This window comes from Galleria mellonella, unplaced genomic scaffold, assembly GCF_026898425.1.
Source record: "Galleria mellonella isolate WM207_F2 unplaced genomic scaffold, CSIRO_AGI_GalMel_v1 utg35, whole genome shotgun sequence".
Taxonomy (NCBI): domain Eukaryota; kingdom Metazoa; phylum Arthropoda; class Insecta; order Lepidoptera; family Pyralidae; genus Galleria; species Galleria mellonella.
This window is the reverse complement of record NW_026442082.1, coordinates 4,978,946-4,994,212: the sequence shown is the minus strand read 5'-3', so window position 1 is coordinate 4,994,212 and position 15,267 is coordinate 4,978,946. Positions and strand designations below refer to the sequence as shown.

The following is a 15,267-nucleotide window of genomic DNA, read 5'->3' as shown; positions in this document are numbered from 1 at the left end:
GTCCACTGCTGGGCATAAGTCTTCCTCATAAAAGGAGTTTTGCCTGTAGTTACTACGCTTGTCAGGCGGTTTGGCAACCGCAGTTAGGCTTTTAGAGATATTTTAAAAGGGGCACAGCTGCCCATCCCTCGCCTGAACATACGTTAAAATTAATATGAGCTACGAATATATCCGAGAAAGATGTGGGACCATAATAAACAAATAGAATCTTAAAAGCAAAATATTACTCTAGGAAAAGGAAGACCAAGAAATAATTACACGTCAGACCGGGACAGAATCAATTAAAGAATACACGGAATATTTGAAAAGAGGAAACTTTTAAACTGCAAACAAAGACTATATTACATTAGGGTTGCCAATTTAAGTGTTTCTATGAAATTTCTTAAAGATCAAAGGTAAGAAATATATTGTTTTTTTACAACTTAGAATGGCAAACAAGCTGACGGCCCACCTGATGGAAAGTGGTAACCGTCGCCTATAGACATGGGCAGTACCATGGATATAACAGTATACACACATACTGTTTCGCCCATGATACCCCCCATGCGTTGCCATTCCTGAGGACTCAGGTGTCATTCCTCTGTATCCAGTAAATTCACGCCATCCCACCCTTCAAACCGAAATGCAGCCATGCAAACACAACTGCTTCATGGTTGAAACACGAATGGGACAGAGGTACCCAAGCAATCGACTTTTGTACAAAGTCTCCCTCTGGTAAACAATTTTATTAAAATATCCTTAAAGTAATGTGTATCGCCATGTGTGTTCCGGTATAGAATGGGCCACCCCTTCCTTACCCGTGGGTGTCGTAAGAAGCGACTATGGGAAGGCGAGGGATGAGCAGCAGCGTCCCTTTTAAAATATCTCTAAAAGCCTAACTGCGGTTGCCAAACCGCCTGACAAGCGTGGTAACTACAGGCAAAACTCCTCTTATGAGGAAGGCTTATGCCCAGCAGTGGATAGTTAATGGCTGAAATAATAATAATAAAAATATGTATATGAATATATATTATATAAAGTGTAAAGTTAGAAAACAAAAGCAAAGGTTTGCCTGAATATTTCGCAAGAAGCAATGTAAACATTTTCCGCCTTATTCATAAATTGGGGGAAGGGATTGTTGGTAATGCGGACTACCAATCCTATTGCTAGCAATATACCCTGTCAGATCGATCTCCACATGGTCCTCCCCTGGAAACCATCGTACTGAATCCTAGATGTATTTTCGTCACGATAGGCTAACTGACTTGCCTTTATCTTCACCTATCATTCTTCACTGATGCTCCGCCAGTGTATACCGTTAGTGCGGGCGGGGTTGTCATTTCATTATCATCCATTAAAAAAAAAAACTTATCATAAAGCTATTGAAGTTTTGTCCTTTTCTTACACCCTAATTCCTTAATTTAAAAGACAGTGACAAAATACTATTAATAGTTATAAAGATTGTGTTTCACCAAAAAAAAACCGACTTCAATTGTGACAAAATCAGTTCTATTAATTTGAAAACTAAATTACTGAACTGATTTTGATAAAATTCCCACGAGACCAATCTGTAAGTATATCCTTTTAGATAAAAAAAAAGAATTTTCCAAATCAATTTACAACTGACGGAGTTATGAGGTAATGAACATAAAAAAGTACAACCGAATTGAGTACCTCCTTCTTTTAAAGTTGGTCGAAAACAAAAGCAAGAGTTGGCCTGGCTATTTCGCGATAAGAAATGTAAACATTTCATTTGGCTCCGTGAATATTATTCGTTCATATTATTATCGTTATAGTCGTAGATTACTCACGGATATGTATATTTAATGTTTGTCAGATCCGTCAGTATTCTACGACTATGACGAAATAGTCACATAGAACACCTCGTCATAGTCGTAGAATACTGACGGATCTATATATGTAATATTTGTCAGATCCGTCAGTATTCTACGACTATGACGACTTTTTTCTTTTATACGTTGCTTTTGAAGTACTTTGCGATGCGATGATTCAGTGAGACACTTCTATTGATTTATGTATGTATATGTACAAGAAGTGTGAATGGGATTCAGTTGAACATAAGCGACTTCAAAAAGGTGGAGTTAATATGAAACTTACTTCAGAGTAAACAGTTCCGATGACATACTGATTCAGAATTAATGAAGTCATCACATAACTAACAGACACACAAAAAATATAGGCGATTTGATAACCTTATTGTCTGGAAATCGCTTAAAACTGGAGCGCGTTTCACTGTCATACAGTATCTAGACACTGAGCTAAGTTCTCAACTACGTAATGCTTATAAATATATATATATAGATATGTTAATCATATAAAAATACGACTGGAAATTCATACATGTATGTGTATATATGTATATGTGTGTGAATACTGGGTGAGCGTATTTGGAGACTGTAAAGCTCACTCAGTTGATAAAATAAATAAATAAATATATATGAATTGCCAAATGTATTTTTATATTACATTTTATGTTACGTTTATGTGTATACGTTTATATATGTGTTTTTAACATTACCTATCCCAATAATGAAGTATCGTGATTCACTGTTCATCCCAAAGGTTGACTAGTAAAGAATGCTATTAGCATTAAGTCCGTCTATTGTACCATATTTTCATTTGGACAATAAAGCTACTTAAATAAATAAATATATATATTTTTTTAAGCCGTGTGGTCCATGCATAAAATAGGCTACTTCTTCCTATCCCGTAGATGTCGTAAGAGGCGACTAAGGGAGGGCGAGGGATGGGCAGCAGCGTCCTTCTTAAAACATCGCCAATGCCTAACTGCGGTTGCAAATACGCCTGCCAAGCATGGCAACTACTGGCAAAAGCCCCAAGGGGGAGGCTTATGTTCAGCAGTGGACAGTTAAGGCTGATATCGTCGTAGTCGTAGAATACTGACGGATCTATATATGTAATATTTGTCAGACCCGTCGGTATTCTACGACTATGACGATATGATGATGATGATTTTTTTTATTGTGAAATATTTTTCCTTTAAATAAATATCTTTTTCTTCATTTTTGTCCAATCTACAAACTTGTTTCGATATTCAATACGTTTTGTCATGTAATTATAGAGCTGATAACGAAAAACATAAATAAATAAAAGGACGCCCTTTCTATTTCATACATTGCTATGTTTTATTGTTTTTATAGGACATTATGTTGTTTACAAATATCAAAATTTAATAACAAAAAAAATACTGAAATTTCTTCAAATACATTTCGCATTTCTCCAAACATTTTTCCTAGAATTACCAAATCGGGCGACGCTGTTTATGAATTGTGTTTCCATTAATTAACAATGGATTTATTGGTGAACAAGTTGAGTATTAAATACTATTTAATTCCGGAGGGGGAAAGGGTTTGTCAGTATTGGGAAATAATTTACCAGAGGGAGACTTTGTACAAAAGTCGTTTGCTTGGCCACCTCTGTCCCATTCGTGTTTCTACCGTGAAGCAGTTGTGTTTGCATGGCCGTGTTTTGGTTGAAGGGTTTTTTTAATGGGTGATAATGAAATGGTCACCCCGCTGTAACGGTATACGCTGACGGGGCACTAGTGAGGAATGATAGATGATGACGAAAGGCGAGTCAGTTGGTCCATCGTGACGAATTTCACTAGAATTAACCACGATAGTTTCCAGGGGGAACCACGTGGAGGTCAACTTAATAGGGTATATTGCTAACAAAGGGTCAGTTAGACCTCATTACTAACAATTCCTTTTTCACCCCGGTTGAAGGGTGGGATATGGCAATGAATTTACAGGGTACAGAGGAACAACATCTAAGTTCTCAGGAATGGCAACCCCATGTGTATCATGGACAAAACAGTATACTCTGTTATGTCCATGGTACTGTTCATATCTATAAGCGACGGTTACCACTTTCCATCAGGTGGGTCGGCTGCTTATTTGCCATTCTATGTTACATAAAAAAAATACCCCATTGCTAGGAATATAATAATATTATCGACATAACATAGTATAAAGTATCGCCCATGATATCTCTCATGCATTGTCATTCCAGGTTAATCATTTTTTAAATTAAAAGCCTGTATGGCTGGCGTACTCGTCATACTCGTGAACGGGTGCTGCCTGTAAAGACTAGTCTACTCTGGTCATTGCAACAGATTTATTTTAGTAATTTGTTTTAATTATATACTATATATTTTAAATTTTATGATCTGATACTACTTAGTAGTTTATATTCATACAAATTCATTATTTATATGTATAGTTAAATGTTTTGAAAAAAGCAACAGTTACTTGCCTGTTCTTTTTGGCTGAAATTGCGTTTCGAATGGGCGGTAATGAAAAAAAGACTATTCAAAAATGCATGAATCAAAGTTAACTTGAATATAAAAATATTTCTTTCCATTTTTTCAATATCATTATTCTTATAATTTTAATAATAAAAACAAAATTGCCCACATAATAAGTGTCCAAGTAAAAAATTACAAAATAATCAGTATGTATCATGAGTCATCGCAATTGAACATTTTATTTCATCATAATCACATACATAATAATTATATATATATATATAAAAAATACCATCGAATAGGAAAAGAGTTTACTCTTTTTTTTTAAACCGCTTTAAAACGAATTTTGAATTAAAATTGTTGTCATTATGAGCACTCGAGCGAATTATGGTTTACCATAATGGCAACCCTCTCCCATTTGGGATTACACTTCTACAGTCGAATGCAAAAATTTATCATTTTTGTAAGCCTTATCTGTTGTTGGTAGACTTATGCGATTTTCTTGGATGGACTTTCTATTTAAATAGATAGACAGACAGATATATAATTTATTTGCATTACTTACAGCACACAAATAACAACAAATAAAATTTTTTTTTATTACCACTGAGGTGGCAAACAAGCATATGGCCCACCTGATTGTAAGTGGTTACCGTAGCCTGTGAACACCTGCAATACCAGAGGTATTGCGCGTGCATTGCCGACCCTAAAGAAACCTCTTTACCCCCCTTTTGAAGAACCCCATGCTGTAGTCTCTTGGGAAAACCTCGGCAAGGAGCTCATTCCACAACCTGAGTGTTCGTGGGAGAAAACATCTCTGAAACCGCGCAGTACGCGACCATTGAGGCCATGAAGATGAACTCTCTGTCGATGGCTAGCCGTACGATGGTAGAAAATGGCTGTGGGCATCGTATTGAACAATTTCTCTGAGCACAATCCATTATACAGGCGGTAGAACACGCAGAGTGAGGCAAAATCTCTCCTAAGACTTAAGGGTTCGATATTACAATATTTATGTATCTCACAAATACATATACAAAATATCTTTATATTTATTTACTTATTCAACTCTTTATCGCATCATCTTCATATCAGCCTTTAACTGTGCACTGTTGAACGTAAGCCTTCCCCTTGAGGGGTTTGCCAGTAGTTGCCACGCTTAGCAGGCGAATTGGCAACCGCGGTTAGGCTTTGGAGATGTTTTAAGAGGGACGCTGCTGCTCCTCTCTCTCCCTCCCCTAAGGGAGAGGCGACTAATCGCCTCTTACGACACCCACGGGACGGGAAGGGGTGGCCTATTCTATGCCGGGACCACACAGCAAGCATGGTATTTCATTAGGTACATAAATATAAGAGAAAGAGATCGTTAGTAATATGTTGCGATTGTGTGTTTTTCGATTACTATCGGCACCGTCGGTTCGCACATGTACTGCTCAGTTTGCTCCCACTTATCAGGCTATTTCTCTGCTTAATTCTCCGATTGCTCAACAGCTAGATATTGATATATTTAATGACAAAATAGATATATTTTATTAAATGCTGTTTAAAATTTTTAAGTTTGTAAAATAAACCTATGGCTCAGTACACGTTTTGGGAGACTGTAAGTGTGGTGAGTAATTTATAAATAAATAAATAATGTTGTCGTACATGCATCTCACGACTTATAAAAATGGTTTAAATAAGCGATGTATGTAAAGGATGGAACTTTGGCACTTGTTTGTTTGCCACCTCAGTGGTATAAAAAAAAACTCAGTTCTCTCTGTCTATCTCGTAGTCTCATTGTGTGAAATCTTTTTTTTTTTTTATTTTAGTACGACATGTGACCACACCGTCCTAAGTGAATACAGAAATAATATGGTCCCTGAATACGGTCAGCCGAAAAGAGAATGATTTGCTATCAATGGTTGGCCGCACTATGTCGGCTTACTAAGCGCTTTTTCACGCTACGTTTGAAGTATCTAAAGTTTTAGGGTGAAATAAACACGATTTTTTTAATTAATGATAATGGAACGGTAACACCGCCTGCGCTAATGGTATACGCTGGGGGGAAAGGGATTGTTGGTAATGGGGTGTAACTAACCTATTGCTAGAAATACACCCTGTCAGGTCAACCTCCACGCGGTTCCCTCTGGAAATCGTCGTGGTTAATTCTAGTGGAATTCGTCACGATGGGCTAAATGACCTGTTTTCATAGTCATCTATTATCCCACACTGGTGCCCCGCCAGCGTATACCGATAGCGCAGGCGGGGTAACTATTTATCATTTCACCAATTAAAAAAAAATGGTATATGCTGCCGAGGTACCAGTGAAGGATGACAGGTGACAATGAAGAGGCAGGTCAGTTAGCCCATCGGGATGAATACAGTTGGGATTCAGCACGATGGTTTCCAGAGAGAACCACTTGGAGGTCGACCTGACAGGGTATATTGCTAGCAATGGGACTTATAGTCCGCATTACTAACAATCCCTTCCTCCTCCAAAACACGTTAGGTAATAAAATAATAATAGTAACCTCTTTCTCTAGTGATACGACATTGTTTGTACTAAAATACAAATGTTTCGATTCGTCTAACGGTAGCGCCCTCTAATGTCAAGAGTTTCTAAGCCACTTTCGCAATACACGAAAGCTTCTTATACAACTTACCGGTCGAGAGCGTTACGTGCTCTTCGAATTATGAAGGAAATCATATTTATTTTAAAATAATCCAAATATGAATTTTAAAACACAGAAATACCATTTAATAAATACTAATTGTGACGCTTTATTCGTAAAAATTAAGACCTACAAATCTACCTTTACTGTTATATAGTTTTGTTACTTTCTTTCAAATTGGAAATTTAGTGTCAACAAAAGAGACAAACAGTTCAGTAGCTAATTTTCAGCAAGCACTCTGATATCTATTTGACAAAAGAGATAACAACTTTTTCTAAAAACAAAACCCAAAATTGTATTAATTTTTATTATTTACATTACCTTAGTCCTCAAGAATGGCAAGAAGGGGATCATGGGCGGCACAGTATACTCTGTTATGTCCATTACTGTTCATGTCTATTGGCGACAGTAACCAATTTCCATTAAGGGGTCGTCAGCTTGTTTGACATTCTAAGTTGCATCAAAATAAAAAAAAGCACTGAGTGTTATTCGGCCATACTTTTTAATGGATGATAATGGAATGGTAACCCCGCCTGGGCTATCAGTATACGCTGATGGGGCACCAGTGAAAAATGATAAGTGAGAATGAAAGCAGGTCAGTTAGCCCAATGTGATAAATTCAATAAGAATTTACTATTTACTAACGATACACTGTACGATCTACCAATTATATATTTCTTGAAATCTTTTTTTTTATACAACTTAGAATGGCAAACAAGCTGACGGCCCACCTGATGGAAAGTGGTAACCGTTGTCTATAAACATGAGTAGTGAAATCAAATGAAACAACATAATTCAGTACACAATTATGTAGTATTGTAGTATACTTTATTTTATTAAGAGGGAAAACATAAAAATGAAAATTATTCTTAGTAACTACTTATTTATATTAGTGTGAGCATTGCGTCTGAGCATCTTCCGCTAGATTAGCAAAATATAATTTTGCCTTGCCACGATCGACTGGACTATAACAGTCGTGATTGACCGATCGATCGCGATCGAACAGTTGATCCCATCCCTGTGATAGGGTATATTAATAGCAATGGAGCGGGGGAAAGGGATTGTTAGTAATGGAGACTGAGAATCCCATTGCCAGCAATATACCCAACCAGGTCGACCTACTCGCGGTTCCCCCTGGAAACTATCATGGTTAATTCCTGATGAATTCATCATGATGGGCTAACTGGCCTGTTTTCATTCTCATCTATCACCCTTCACTGGTGCTCCGCCAGCGTATCCCGTTAGCGCAGGCGGGGTTACCATACTATTTTCACCCATCAAAAAAAAATAGCAATGGGGCTATTCTATTACTAAAAATCTCTTTTTTTTTCTGACATAACACCTTAGACCTTAGGACACACTTAGTAACACATGCAATGAATTATTCTATATTTTTCTTAGTGCTATTCATATTAGTTACAATTTTCCATCAGACAGGTCTTCAGATTTTTTTCTTTACTTACTAATACAAAAAGGTAATAAAAAAAGAATAAAAACTTTCACATTTTTTTCTCTATTTAAAATTAAAAGAAAAATGATTATAAAATAAACCACATTATTTTTAATAAATGAACTAAATGAAATTACATTTTTTTTTATGAAACTTAGAATGGCAAACAAGCTGACGACCCACCTGATGGAAAGTGGTAACCGTCGCCTATAGAAATGAGCAGTACCATGGATATAACAGAGTATACAGTTTCACCCATGATACCCCCCATGCATTGCCATTCCTGAAGACTTAGGTATTATTCCTCTGTACCCTGTAAACTTACTGTCATATCCCATCCTTCAAACTGAAACACAGTCATGCAAACACAACTGCTTCACGGTAGAAACACGAATGGGACAGAGGTGCTCAAGCAAACGACTTTTGTACAAAGTCTCCCTCTTGTTTTATCTACGTAAAGTGTTAAAAATGCATAAAAAAAAGTCTATTGCACTCCTCGTCTGTGTTAAATAAATAATCAAAATAATTACGCGGCTTTTTACATTTTTTTTACATCCGTTCCCTTAAAAGGAGTCTAATGTTTTCATCGAGCAAATTACTCGCGCGTGCTATTAATTTTTTCAACAGAAAATTAAATATTCGCGTTTCTATATATATATATATATATATTTTTTTTTTTTTTAATCAGGAAGCAAAAGAGCATGTGGCATACATATTATCATTACAACAATTATTATAACCTATTAAGGTCCCATTACTGGGTCCAAGATCCCATAAAAAATATTAAACTAAAAGGTTAACTCACCAGCTCTATCGGTATACTCTGGCGATTCACCAGTGAGGGATGATAGGTGAGAATGAAAAGGCAGATCAATTTGCAAATCGAGACGAATTCAACAAAAAAATACCACAATAGTTTCTAAGGGGGACTAAACTGGTTAATATACCCTATAATACTAGCAATCGTGTAACAAGGCCCCATTATTAACAATCCCTTTCTCCCCTCCCATAAAACTCACTATTAACATGTCGGGCAGTTGACTGTCTATATTTTTTTATACAACTTAGAATGGCAAACAAGCTGACGGCCCACCTGATGGAAAGTGGTAACCGCCGCCTATAGACATGAGCAGTACCATGGACATAACAGAGTGTACTGTTTCGCCACATATACATACAGACATAACAGAGTATACTGTCGCCCCATGCATTGCCATTCCTGAGGACTCAGATGTTATTCCGCTGTACCCTGTAAATTCACGCCATATCCCATCCTTCAAACCGAAACACAGCCATGCAAACACAAGTACTTCACGGTAGAAACACGAATGGGACAGAGGTATCCAAGCAATCGACTTTTGTACAAAGTCTCCCTATATACATTTATTTCGAGTTTTCTCCCTTTCGAACTAGTGTGTATACAGGTAAGGTCAAAATACATACCATAATTCTAAGGGAGTATTCTGTCAGTGAAACTATAAGCACATTTGCACAACAGAAATATGGGTCGAAAAATAACAAAAAAATTTGATCCTTCATACTAACATGTCGCGTCCAGCTGTCAAATTAGTATAGGAGACATAAAACATTTTTTTGTCACTTTAGAATTTTTAATTAATCAAATTTCCTATCTTAATATATTATTTAGTATTTACTTCAACTTTATTGACCAATAAAATGTGGTGCAAAAGGCGTACGAAATGGTATACGCAATCTTTACAAGTCTACCATTAAAATGAGAACAGATACTCGAGGGTGTTAAGAAATTTAATAATTTAAAATTTTGTACACAAAAATTACCTTAGAAAAAATAGATTTAAAATTAATACTTAGGTTCTAATTTTTTTTTTCCACAATTTTATTTTACAATGATTCCAATAATAAACTTTTTATTATTTATATTAATAATATAAAATATAGTGTTAAATATTTCTTAATGTGTTGAACAAATAATATTTAATTAATAAAGTTTTAAAATTGCACATACCTGCAACAATAAGTCTTCCGAAAAATGGGAGCGAACTAAAAAAAATCCCGAACACAAAAATCACATCACTTCACAAAAAAAAAAAAACAATCACTATGTCACACAAATATATATTTTTTTATATCTCACAAATTATCGTCTAAATATATAATTTTGTCACTGTGACAGAAATAGTGCGGCATCCAATACTCAAGCGGGAATTTTTTACGGTAGTACAAATTGGGTTACGACGTCACGCGTGCTCTCCACGCGGCGGTACGTTAGCGACTGAGCTGTCCGTCTGGGAAGGGGACGTGAAAAAGAGCGGGAAACAGTGCGCGATTTTTTTTCTATCTGACGTATGTTCGCGCCATTTTCACATTCCGAAAATTGATGTTTTCGTATTTTTTTTTTTAAACTGTCTATGGAAAAGGTTTTCATTCGGCTTTAATCTGTACTTGAATGGCTTTCATCAACCGGCGTGGATGTCAACGGAATAAAGTATTAATAATCACCTAAATGATAGGTGCCTAATTATATTTTTATTTCAAATACATAAAATATATTATTATTTGTAAAACGGGCATGGTTGTAGGGAGCGGCACTCCACATTCGTTAAATATTCCATTGTTATTCTATAGAATAATAATTGTGAAATTTATGTAAAATACCATTTTTTTTATACAACTTAGAACGGCAAACAAGCTGACGGCCCACCTGATGGAAAGTGGTAACCGTCGCCTATAGACATGAGCAGTACCATGGACATAACAGAGTATACTGTTTCGCCCATGATACCCCCATGCGTTGTCATTCCTGAGGACTCGGGTGTTATTCCTCCGTACCCAGTAAATTTACGCCATATCTCACCCTTCAAACCGAAACACAGCCATGCAAAAACAACTGCTTCACGGTTGAAACACGAATGGGACAGAGGTACCCAAGCAATCGACTTTTATACAAAGTACCCCTCCTTTGTTTCTAACGTGAAGTAGGAATAAGAGAATTAATTTAGAGTTGCCATTAAATTATTCTTAAATGTTACCAACGTAATAAATAAGGCTTAGAAATAAGGTTATAGGTTTAAACGATTTTTTTTATTGCATAAGCATTAATTTGAAGATTCAAAATGCTTTGTTTTCTTTTTTCATTATACATAATAAGGGGTAAAATCAAAATCGTTAGTGGTAGAGAAAACTAAGAGTAGGATATGTAATATACATATATAAATGCAATAGAATATATTGGAAAAGAAACTTCATTAAAAAATTGAAAAAGGACGAATTATTTAATGTGCCATACACTAACTTAACAATTGAAATCATCACGTTTGTATGGGATACTCAAACTTCTTTAATTTATCGACTATATAATTTAAGACAATTAATAGATATAAGTATCGTTATATCTATTAATTGTCTTGCTTATTCCCTATATTGTATAATGCAAATAAAGTATACTCATTCATTCTTCAAAATATTTTTTTATAATAAAATATTTTATCATATTAATAATCATCAATCATCATTATTGACATGTAATTATTATTATTATTAACAATAACATGTCAATAATATTGTAATTAATTTATAATGTTATTTTTCTCTCATATGTTAAAATTTTGTTATTTATCATTGTTTTTTATTAATATTTATTTTATAAATTTAAATAGAATAATGTAAATATTGACTTGCCATTGTGTAACGAAAACTGTTACATTGATTATTAAAGAAATATGAACATGTAGGTTTATTTTTTACTTAGTTTTTTTTTTTAAATATTTATTTGATAAAATACATTCTGGAAATGACACTGATGACTTCGATCTTAACCTGTAGTATAATTCTATTATCTCCATGATACTTGATCATGTTAAAAAGTTACCACTTTCAATGAGGTAGGTTATGAGTTTGGCATTTTGTATACAAAAATAAATCACGCATAAAATACATCAGCATTTGGTCGTATGAATTGCGCCCACCCTGATCGAATTTATGATAAATACGGAAGAGTTAATTACTTCGTATTTTATTTTTAAATTAACAGTATCCGTTTTATTATATATTAAAAAAAATTAACCCATAAAATAAGGGGCATTCAGCAATAATAAATCCGTATGCTCGATCAGCTTGTTTACTGGACATTTATTTATTTAACTGCACTATGTAGATACGAAATTAAAAAAAAAACATAAGGCATGTACATTACGACAAAAGACATCTTATCGCTTGAGAAATCTCTTACAGACAACCTTCGGACAGAAGGGAAAACAAGATGGAGGAGAGGGTAGGTTAGGTTATTTATTCTCTCAAAAGATAAGAGAAAACGTTGACAGAGAAAATAGAAAATAAATCTTAATCAAGGAAAGAAAAACACTTTCCCTTTGTGACGATAAGAATATATTTATTAAAATAAAAATTATAATTGTTAAAAATTCTATAGTAAACGGATAGATGGAATAGAAAATAAAATTTAATTAGTGAAAATGATGTAAAGGATAGGCCAATCTATGTTAGCTGAACTTAAACCAGAAATTTTTGAACATCTCTGTAAATTATTGATGCCCATAATTCTTCTTTTTCCGCATCTAGGGAAAGTAGATAAAGTTTTGTTTGAGAAATTAGTTCAGGGCAGGATAGGGCTGATATGCCTGAAGAAGGTAAAAGCCCTTAAAATAAAAAAATAGCGGAAGTGAGGATGGACTGATCACATAGCTCGAAGAACCCACAACCGATAAGGAAGATAATTTCTCGAGTGGCTACCCCATACGAGCAAACGCAGTGTAGGACGACCCCCACTAGATGGAGTGACGACCCCAAATGCAAACGACCAAAGGGAGACTTTGTACAAAAGTCGTTTGTTTAGGCAGTCCTCAGTCCCATGCGTGCTTCAATCGTAAAGCAGTTGTGTTTGCGTGGCTGTGTTTCGGTTTGAAGGGTGGGATATGGCAGTGAATTTACAGAGTACAGAGGAAAAACACCTGAGTCCTCAGGAATGGCAACGCATGGGGGGTATCATGGGCGAAACAGTATACTCTGTTATGTCCATGATACTGCTTATGTCTATAGGTGACGAATACCACTTTCCATCAGGTGGGCCGTCGGCTTGTTCGCCGTTCTAAGTTGCGTAAAAAGAAATGCATTGCAGTGTATCAATGGATGCAGGTGGCTTAGAACTGTTCCTTATAGCAGTTTATGGGGGAGGCATATGTTTAGTAGTGGACAAATTTAAAAATTGAAATTGGTTTTTCCTACATGAAATATGTGTCACATAACGATAATATTTTTTTTTATATAACTTAGAATGGCAAACAAGCTGACGGCCCACTTGATGGAAAGTGGTAACTTATAGACATGAGCAGTATCATGGACATAACAGAGTATACTGTTTCGCCCATGATACCCCCCATGCGTTGCCATTCCTGAGGACTCAGGTGTTATTTCTCTGTACCCAGTAAATTCACGCCGTATCCCACCCTTCAAACCGAAACACAGCCATGCAAACACAACTGCTTCACAGTTGAAACACGAATGGGACAGAGGTACCCAAGCAATCGACTTTTGTACAAGGTCTCCCTCTGGTAATAAAAATTATGCAACCGTTATGTATTTACTTAATAACTACAGTATGAAGTTAATATAGTCGTCCCATTTCTGGTAATTTTTCGCCCATATTTCTTTGAAGGAGATTAAGAAGAAGAAGATTCCTCATACTCATTTTTTTTAATCAAAACCAGTAATTTTGGTTTAACAACCAAACCACTGAACCGATTTTAAAAAAAATTCCTATTAGACTAATTTGAAAGCATATCCTTTCTGATAAAAAAAAAAAAAACTTTTAAATCAGATATAAGTGACGTATTTATAAAGTAAATAACATAAAAAAAAACCAACCTAACTAAGAACCTTTTGTTTAAGTCGGTTGAAACTCTACTAAAGTACCTATGTTTTATTAAAATCTTTTATTTTATCGATAAAGCAAAATTCTAAATATAGGCTTTTTCTGTCTATCTCGATAAAAGCCTGGCATAATGATAAGTAAATAAACAGTAGATAAATAAATAGAAAAAAAAAGATACCAAATCAGTGAAGTTAACCAGGCGTTTACCGTGAGATTACCTACCTAGACGAACCTCTGTTGACAATGGAATATTTGTACAGCGCCCCTAGCGGTTACGATCCAAACCAAAATCCTCTGTAATATTATTCTTTTGTTACAAAATAGACATATCTAGTCGTACAATACGTTTCTTTGGTACGTTCTATATTTAAAAATAATAACGGATTTATTTAAAAAAGAAAAAAGTAACATCAGCCAATTAAGTGTAAAAAATAATTGAATCACAATAACATATAAATATTATCGAAAAAAAAAAACACTGTAAAGTAATAAAATGAAATAAGGTTGAGAGGAAGACATAATATTATAGAGATAAGTCCATTTACCTATATTTATACCGTACACGACGTATCGTAGACATTTATATATATATATATATATATATATATATATATATATATATATATATATATATATATATATATATATATATATATATATATATATATATATATATATATATATAAATGATATCATCATGTATTTAAAAATGATCATCATCAACTATCACTGGATTCGGAATATTGTTACCTACTAAAAACAAATCACTAGAAACTCAACAGTTAAACTTTTCAATTCATTTATGTACAAGACGATTTCATATTTGTTCATACATAACAAACGAGCAGATCAGTCCTTACAAGCAGCACCCGTTCACGAGTATGACAGATGAGTCAGTATTTTTTTTTTATTATAGGTAATAATGAAATATTAACCCCACCCGCGCTATCGGTATACACCGGCGGGGCACCAGTGACGGTTGATAGATGAGGATGAAACAGGTCAGTTAGCCCATCGTGACGAATTCAAC

General features: G+C 34.9%; 1 protein-coding gene across 3 annotated transcripts in view; it reads right to left on the bottom strand.

Moving 5' to 3' along the window:
* The window catches only part of LOC113517162 (octopamine receptor beta-2R), a 247,966-nt gene extending 237,352 nt beyond the window's left edge, over positions 1-10,614 (bottom strand). For all 3 annotated transcript variants that reach the window (XM_052896836.1, XM_052896834.1, XM_052896835.1), the window contains exon 1: positions 10,359-10,614. The gene's annotated coding sequence lies outside the window, so the exon portion shown is untranslated. The remainder of the gene's footprint in view (positions 1-10,358) is intronic.
* Positions 10,615-15,267: the final 4,653 nt, after the last annotated feature.